Raw genomic sequence first — 9,435 nt, forward strand, 5'->3', positions numbered from 1 at the left:
ACCTCCCACTATAACAGAAAGGGTCTTTCTAGTAGTTGCACATCAAATCTAAGCTGTCTGAAGTGTTGTTCCAAAGTGATCAACATTTTTACGTTTGGCGTTTCGGAACCCACCTTATCTCAGGCTGAAAACGCGTTTTCTGCACTGTGCCATAACTTCTCAGGGAAGCTTCAGAACATGAAATGTTCACCTCCCACTATCGCAGAAAGGGTCTTTCTCGTAGTTGCACATCAAATCGAAGCTGTCTGAAGTGTTTTTCCAAAGTTATCAACATTTTTATGTTTGGCGTTCCGGAACCCGCCTTATCTCAGGCTGAAAACGCGTTTTCTGCATTGTGCCATATCTTTGCAGGGAAGCTTCAGAAAATGAAATTTTCACCTCCCACTATAGCAGAAAGGGTTTTTCTAGTAGTTGCACATCAAATCTAAGCTGTTTGAAGTGTTTTTCCAAAGTTATCAACATTTTTATGTTTGGCGTTCCGGAATCAACCTTATCTCAGGCTGAAAACGCATTTTCTGCATTGTGCCATAACTTTGCATGGAAGCTTCTGAACATGAAATTTTAACCTACCACTATAGCAGAAAGGGTCTTTCTAGTAGTTGCACATCAGATCTAAGCTGTCCGAAGTGTTTTTCGAAAGTTATCAAGATTTTTATGTTTGGCGTTTCGGAACCCGCCTTGTCTCACGCTGAAAAATCGTTTTCTGCATTGTCCCATAACTTCTCAGCGAAGCTTCAGAACATGAAATTTCGACCTCCCACTATAGCAGAAAGGGTCTTTCTAGTTGTTGCACTTCAAATCTAAGCTGTCTGAAGTGTTTTTCCAAAGTTATCAACATTTTAATGTTTGGCGTTACAGAATCGACCGTATCTCGGGCTGAAAAATCGTTTTCTGCATTGTCCCATAACTTCTCAGGGAAGCTTCAGAACATGAAATGTTCACCTCCCACTATAGCAGAAAGGGTCTTTCTAGTAGTTGCACATCAAATCTAAGCTGTCTGAAGTGTTTTTCGAAAGTTATCAACATTTTTATGTTTGGCGTTCCAGAATCGACCTTATCTCACGCTGAAAACGCGTTGTCTGCATTGTGCCATAACTTTGCATGGAAGCTTCCGAACATGAAATTTTAACCTACCACTATAGCAGAAAGGGTCTTTCTAGTAGTTGCACATCAAATTTAAGCTGTCTGATGTGTTTTTCCAAAGTTATCAACATTGTTATGTATGGCGTTCCGGAATCAACCTTATCTCAGGCTAAAAACGCGTTTTACGCATTGTGCCATAACTTTGCAGGGAACCTTTAGAACATGAATTTTTCACCTCCCACTATAGCAGAAAGGGTCTTTCTCGTAGTTGCACATCAAATCTAAACTGTCTGAAGTGTTGTTCCAAAGTTATCAACATTTTTACGTTTGGCGTTCCGGAACCCACCTTATCTCAGGCTGAAAACTCGTTTTGTGCATTATGCCATAACTTCTCAGGGTAGCTTCTGAACATGAAATTTTCACCTCCCACTACAACAGAAAGGGTGTTTCTAGCAGTTGCACATCAAATCTAAGTTGTCTGAAGTGTTGTTCCAAAGTTATCAACATTTTTATGTTTGGCGTTCCGGAATCGACCATATCTCAGGCTGAAAACGCGTTTTCTGCATTGTGCCATAACTTTGGAGGGAAGCTTCAGAAAATGAAATTTTCACCTCCCACTATAGCAGAAAGGGTCTTTCTAGTAGTTGCACATCAAATCTAAGCTGTCTGAAGTGTTTTTCCAAAGTGATCAACATTTTTACGTTTTGCGTTTCGGAACCCACCTTATCTCAGGCTGAAAACGCGTTTTCTGCATTGTGCCATATCTTTGCAGGGTAGCTTCAGAACATGAAATTTTAACCTCCCACTATAGCAGAAAGGGTCTTTCTAGTAGTTGCACATCAAATCTAAGCTGTCTGAAGTGTTTTTCCAAAGTTATCAACATTTTTATGTTTGGCGTTCCAGAATCGACCTTATCTCAGGCTGAAAACGCGTTTTACGCATTGTGCCATAACTTTGCAGGGAAGCTTCAGAACATGAAATGTTCACCTCCCACTATAGCAGAAAGGGTCTTTCTAGTAGTTGCACATCAAATCTAAGCTGTCTGAAGTGTTTTTCCAAAGTTATCAACATTTTTATGTTTGGCGTTCCGGAATCGACCTTATCACAGGCTGAAAACGCTTTTTACGCTTTGTGCCATAACTTTGCAGGGAAGCTTCAGAAAATGAAAATTTCACCTCCCACTATAGCAGAAAGGGTTTTTCTAGTAGTTGCACATCAAATCTAAGCTGTCTGAAGTGTTTTTCCAAAGTTATCAACATTTTTATTTTTGGCGTTCCGGAATCAACCTTATCTCTGGCTGAAAACGCATTTTCTGCATTGTGCCATAACTTTGTAAGGAAGCTTCAGAACATGAAATTTTCACCTCCCACTATAGCAGAAAGGGTGTTTCTAGTAGTTGCACATCAAATCTAAGCTGTCTGAAGTGTTTTTCCAAAGTTATCAACATTTTTATGTTTGGCGTTCCAGAATCGACCTCATCTCTGGCTGAAAACGCGTTTTCTGCATTGTGCCATAACTTCTCAGGGAAGCTTCAGAACATGAAATGTTCACCTCCCACTATAGCAGAAAGGGTCTTTCTAGTAGTTGCACATCAAATCGAAGTTGTCTAAAGTGTTTTTCCAAAGTTATCAACATTTTTATGTATGGCGTTCCGGAATCGACCTTATCTCAGGCTGAAAACGCGTTTTACGCATTGTGCCATAACTTTGCAGGGAAGCTTCAGAACATGAAATGTTCACCTCCCACTATAGCAGAAAGTGTCTTTCTAGTAGTTGCACATCAAATCTAAGCTGTCTGAAGTGTTTTTCCAAAGTTATCAACATTTTTATGTTTGGCGTTCCAGAATCGACCTTATCTCAGGCTGAAAACGCGTTTTACGCATTGTGCCATACCTTTGCAGGGAAGCTTCAGAAAATGAAATTTCCACCTCCCACTATAGCAGAAAGGGTCTTTCTAGTAGTTGCACATCAAATCTAAGCTGTCTGAAGTGTTGTTCCAAAGTTTTCAACATTTTTACCTTTGGCGTTCCGGAATCGACCTTATCTCAGGCTGAAAACGCGTTTTACGCATTGTGCCATAATTTTGCAGGGACGCTTCAGAACATGAAATTTTCACCTCCCACTATAACAGAAAGGGTCTTTCTAGTAGTTGCACATCAAATCTAAGCTGTCTGAAGTGTTGTTCCAAAGTGATCAACATTTTTACGTTTGGCGTTTCGGAACCCACCTTATCTCAGGCTGAAAACGCGTTTTCTGCACTGTGCCATAACTTCTCAGGGAAGCTTCAGAACATGAAATGTTCACCTCCCACTATAGCAGAAAGGGTCTTTCTAGTAGTTGCACATCAAATCGAAGTTGTCTGAAATGTTTTTCCAAAGTTATCAACATTTTTATGTATGGCGTTCCGGAATCGACCTTATCTCAGGCTGAAAACGCGTTTTACGCATTGTGCCATAACTTTGCAGGGAAGCTTCAGAACATGAAATGTTCACCTCCCACTATAGCAGAAAGGGTCTTTCTAGTAGTTGCACATCAAATCTAAGCTGTCTGAAGTGTTTTTCCAAAGTTATCAACATTTTTATGTTTGGCGTTCCAGAATCGACCTTATCTCAGGCTGAAAACGCGTTTTACGCATTGTGCCATAACTTTGCAGGGAAGCTTCAGAAAATGAAATTTCCACCTCCCTCTATAGAAGAAAGGGTCTTTCTTGTAGTTGCACATCAGATCTAAGCTGTCCGAAGTGTTTTTCGAAAGTTATCAGCATTTTTATGTTTGGTGTTCCGGAATCGACCTTATCTCAGGATGAAAAATCGTTTTCTGCCTTGTCCCATGACTTTCCAGGGAAACTTCAGAACATGAAATTTCGACCTTCCACTATAACAGAAAGGCTCTTTCTAGTAGTTGCACATCAAATCTAAGCTGTCTGAAGTGTTTTTCCAAAGTTATCAACATTTTTATGTTTGGCGTTCCAGAATCGACCTCATCTCTGGCTGAAAACGCGTTTTCTGCATTGTGCCATAACTTCTCGGGAAAGCTTCAGAACATGAAATGTTCACCTCCCACTATAGCAGAAAGGGTCTTTCTAGTAGTTGCACATCAAATCGAAGTTGTCTAAAGTGTTTTTCCAAAGTTATCAACATTTTTATGTATGGCGTTCCGGAATCGACCTTATCTCAGGCTGAAAACGCGTTTTACGCATTGTGCCATAACTTTGCAGGGAAGCTTCAGAACATGAAATTTTCACCTCCCACTATAACAGAAAGGGTCTTTCTAGTAGTTGCACATAAAATCTAAGCTGTCTGAAGTGTTGTTCCAAAGTGATCAATATTTTTACGCTTGGCGTTTCGGAACCCACCTAATCTCAGGCTGAAAACGCGTTTTCTGCACTGTGCCATAACTTCTCAGGGAAGCTTCAGGACATGAAATGTTCACCTCCCACTATAGCAGAAAGGGTCTTTCTAGTAGTTGCGCATCAAATCTAAGCTGTCTGAAGTGTTTTTCCAAAGTTATCAACATTTTTATGTTTGGCGTTCCAGAATCGACCTTATCTCAGGCTGAAAACGCGTTTTACACATTGTGCCATAACTTTGCAGGGAAGCTTCAGAAAATGAAATTTCCACCTCCCACTATAGCAGAAAGGGTCTTTCTAGTAGTTGCACATCAAATCTAAGCTGTCTGAAGTGTTGTTCCAAAGTTATCAACATTTTTACGTTTGGCGTTCCGGAATCGACCTTATCTCAGCCTGAAAACACGTTTTACGCATTGTGCCATAACTTTGCAGGGACGCTTCAGAACATGAAATTTTCACCTCCCACTATAACAGAAAGGGTCTTTCTAGTAGTTGCACATAAAATCTAAGCTGTCTGAAGTGTTGTTCCAAAGTGATCAACATTTTTACGCTTGGCGTTTCGGAACCCACCTAATCTCAGGCTGAAAACGCGTTTTCTGCACTGTGCCATAACTTCTCAGGGAAGCTTCAGGACATGAAATGTTCACCTCCCACTATAGCAGAAAGGGTCTTTCTAGTAGTTGCACATCAAATCGAAGTTGTCTGAAGTGTTTTTCCAAAGTTATCAACATTTTTATGTATGGCGTTCCGGAATCGACCTTATCTCAGGCTGAAAACGCGTTTTACGCATTGTGCCATAACTTTGCAGGGAAGCTTCAGAACATGAAATGTTCACCTCCCACTATAGCAGAAAGGGTCTTTCTAGTAGTTGCACATCAAATCTAAGCTGTCTGAAGTGTTTTTCCAAAGTTATCAACATTTTTATGTTTGGCGTTCCAGAATCGACCTTATCTCAGGCTGAAAACGCGTTTTACGCATTGTGCCATAACTTTGCAGGGAAGCTTCAGAAAATGAAATTTCCACCTCCCACTATTGCAGAAAGGGTCTTTCTAGTAGTTGCACATCAAATCTAAGCTGTCTGAAGTGTTGTTCCAAAGTTATCAACATTTTTACGTTTGGCGTTCCGGAATCGACCTTATCTCAGGCTGAAAACACGTTTTACGCATTGTGCCATAACTTTGCAGGGACGCTTCAGAACATGAAATTTTCACCTCCCACTATAACAGAAAGGGTCTTTCTAGTAGTTGCACATCAAATCTAAGCTGTCTGAAGTGTTGTTCCAAAGTGATCAACATTTTTACGTTTGGCGTTTCGGAACCCACCTTATCTCAGGCTGAAAACGCGTTTTCTGCACTGTGCCATAACTTCTCAGGGAAGCTTCAGAACATGAAATGTTCACCTCCCACTATCGCAGAAAGGGTCTTTCTCGTAGTTGCACATCAAATCTAAGCTGTCTGAAGTGTTTTTCCAAAGTTATCAACATTTTTATGTTTGGCGTTCCAGAATCGACCTTATCTCAGGCTGAAAACGCGTTTTACGCATTGTGCCATACCTTTGCAGGGAAGCTTCAGAAAATGAAATTTCCACCTCCCACTATAGCAGAAAGGGTCTTTCTAGTAGTTGCACATCAAATCTAAGCTGTCTGAAGTGTTGTTCCAAAGTTTTCAACATTTTTACCTTTGGCGTTCCGGAATCGACCTTATCTCAGGCTGAAAACGCGTTTTACGCATTGTGCCATAATTTTGCAGGGACGCTTCAGAACATGAAATTTTCACCTCCCACTATAACAGAAAGGGTCTTTCTAGTAGTTGCACATCAAATCTAAGCTGTCTGAAGTGTTGTTCCAAAGTGATCAACATTTTTACGTTTGGCGTTTCGGAACCCACCTTATCTCAGGCTGAAAACGCGTTTTCTGCACTGTGCCATAACTTCTCAGGGAAGCTTCAGAACATGAAATGTTCACCTCCCACTATAGCAGAAAGGGTCTTTCTAGTAGTTGCACATCAAATCGAAGTTGTCTGAAATGTTTTTCCAAAGTTATCAACATTTTTATGTATGGCGTTCCGGAATCGACCTTATCTCAGGCTGAAAACGCGTTTTACGCATTGTGCCATAACTTTGCAGGGAAGCTTCAGAACATGAAATGTTCACCTCCCACTATAGCAGAAAGGGTCTTTCTAGTAGTTGCACATCAAATCTAAGCTGTCTGAAGTGTTTTTCCAAAGTTATCAACATTTTTATGTTTGGCGTTCCAGAATCGACCTTATCTCAGGCTGAAAACGCGTTTTACGCATTGTGCCATAACTTTGCAGGGAAGCTTCAGAAAATGAAATTTCCACCTCCCTCTATAGAAGAAAGGGTCTTTCTTGTAGTTGCACATCAGATCTAAGCTGTCCGAAGTGTTTTTCGAAAGTTATCAGCATTTTTATGTTTGGTGTTCCGGAATCGACCTTATCTCAGGATGAAAAATCGTTTTCTGCCTTGTCCCATGACTTTCCAGGGAAACTTCAGAACATGAAATTTCGACCTTCCACTATAACAGAAAGGCTCTTTCTAGTAGTTGCACATCAAATCTAAGCTGTCTGAAGTGTTTTTCCAAAGTTATCAACATTTTTATGTTTGGCGTTCCAGAATCGACCTCATCTCTGGCTGAAAACGCGTTTTCTGCATTGTGCCATAACTTCTCGGGAAAGCTTCAGAACATGAAATGTTCACCTCCCACTATAGCAGAAAGGGTCTTTCTAGTAGTTGCACATCAAATCGAAGTTGTCTAAAGTGTTTTTCCAAAGTTATCAACATTTTTATGTATGGCGTTCCGGAATCGACCTTATCTCAGGCTGAAAACGCGTTTTACGCATTGTGCCATAACTTTGCAGGGAAGCTTCAGAACATGAAATTTTCACCTCCCACTATAACAGAAAGGGTCTTTCTAGTAGTTGCACATAAAATCTAAGCTGTCTGAAGTGTTGTTCCAAAGTGATCAATATTTTTACGCTTGGCGTTTCGGAACCCACCTAATCTCAGGCTGAAAACGCGTTTTCTGCACTGTGCCATAACTTCTCAGGGAAGCTTCAGGACATGAAATGTTCACCTCCCACTATAGCAGAAAGGGTCTTTCTAGTAGTTGCGCATCAAATCTAAGCTGTCTGAAGTGTTTTTCCAAAGTTATCAACATTTTTATGTTTGGCGTTCCAGAATCGACCTTATCTCAGGCTGAAAACGCGTTTTACACATTGTGCCATAACTTTGCAGGGAAGCTTCAGAAAATGAAATTTCCACCTCCCACTATAGCAGAAAGGGTCTTTCTAGTAGTTGCACATCAAATCTAAGCTGTCTGAAGTGTTGTTCCAAAGTTATCAACATTTTTACGTTTGGCGTTCCGGAATCGACCTTATCTCAGCCTGAAAACACGTTTTACGCATTGTGCCATAACTTTGCAGGGACGCTTCAGAACATGAAATTTTCACCTCCCACTATAACAGAAAGGGTCTTTCTAGTAGTTGCACATAAAATCTAAGCTGTCTGAAGTGTTGTTCCAAAGTGATCAACATTTTTACGCTTGGCGTTTCGGAACCCACCTAATCTCAGGCTGAAAACGCGTTTTCTGCACTGTGCCATAACTTCTCAGGGAAGCTTCAGGACATGAAATGTTCACCTCCCACTATAGCAGAAAGGGTCTTTCTAGTAGTTGCACATCAAATCGAAGTTGTCTGAAGTGTTTTTCCAAAGTTATCAACATTTTTATGTATGGTGTTCCGGAATCGACCTTATCTCAGGCTGAAAACGCGTTTTACGCATTGTGCCATAACTTTGCAGGGAAGCTTCAGAACATGAAATGTTCACCTCCCACTATAGCAGAAAGGGTCTTTCTAGTAGTTGCACATCAAATCTAAGCTGTCTGAAGTGTTTTTCCAAAGTTATCAACATTTTTATGTTTGGCGTTCCAGAATCGACCTTATCTCAGGCTGAAAACGCGTTTTACGCATTGTGCCATAACTTTGCAGGGAAGCTTCAGAAAATGAAATTTCCACCTCCCACTATTGCAGAAAGGGTCTTTCTAGTAGTTGCACATCAAATCTAAGCTGTCTGAAGTGTTGTTCCAAAGTTATCAACATTTTTACGTTTGGCGTTCCGGAATCGACCTTATCTCAGGCTGAAAACACGTTTTACGCATTGTGCCATAACTTTGCAGGGACGCTTCAGAACATGAAATTTTCACCTCCCACTATAACAGAAAGGGTCTTTCTAGTAGTTGCACATCAAATCTAAGCTGTCTGAAGTGTTGTTCCAAAGTGATCAACATTTTTACGTTTGGCGTTTCGGAACCCACCTTATCTCAGGCTGAAAACGCGTTTTCTGCACTGTGCCATAACTTCTCAGGGAAGCTTCAGAACATGAAATGTTCACCTCCCACTATCGCAGAAAGGGTCTTTCTCGTAGTTGCACATCAAATCGAAGCTGTCTGAAGTGTTTTTCCAAAGTTATCAACATTTTTATGTTTGGCGTTCCGGAACCCGCCTTATCTCAGGCTGAAAACGCGTTTTCTGCATTGTGCCATATCTTTGCAGGGAAGCTTCAGAAAATGAAATTTTCACCTCCCACTATAGCAGAAAGGGTCTTTCTAGTAGTTGCACATCAAATCTAAGCTGTTTGAAGTGTTTTTCCAAAGTTATCAACATTTTTATGTTTGGCGTTCCGGAATCAACCTTATCTCAGGCTGAAAACGCGTTTTCTGCATTGTTCCTTAACTTTGCAGGGAAGCATCAGAACATGAAATTTTCAGCTCCCACTATGACAAACAGGGTCTTTCTAATAGTTGCACATCAAATCAAATCTGTCTGAAGTGTTTTTCGAAAGTTATCAACATTTTTATGTTTGGCGTTCCGGAACCCACCTTATCTCAGGCTGAAAATGCGTTTTCTGCATTGTGCCATAACTTTGAAGGAAAGCTTCAGAACATGAAAGTTTCACCTCCCACTATAGCAGAAAGGGTCTTTCTAGCAG

The sequence above is a fragment of the Synchiropus splendidus genome, unplaced genomic scaffold (assembly GCF_027744825.2).
Source record: "Synchiropus splendidus isolate RoL2022-P1 unplaced genomic scaffold, RoL_Sspl_1.0 HiC_scaffold_24, whole genome shotgun sequence".
NCBI classification, from domain to species: Eukaryota; Metazoa; Chordata; class Actinopteri; order Syngnathiformes; family Callionymidae; genus Synchiropus; species Synchiropus splendidus.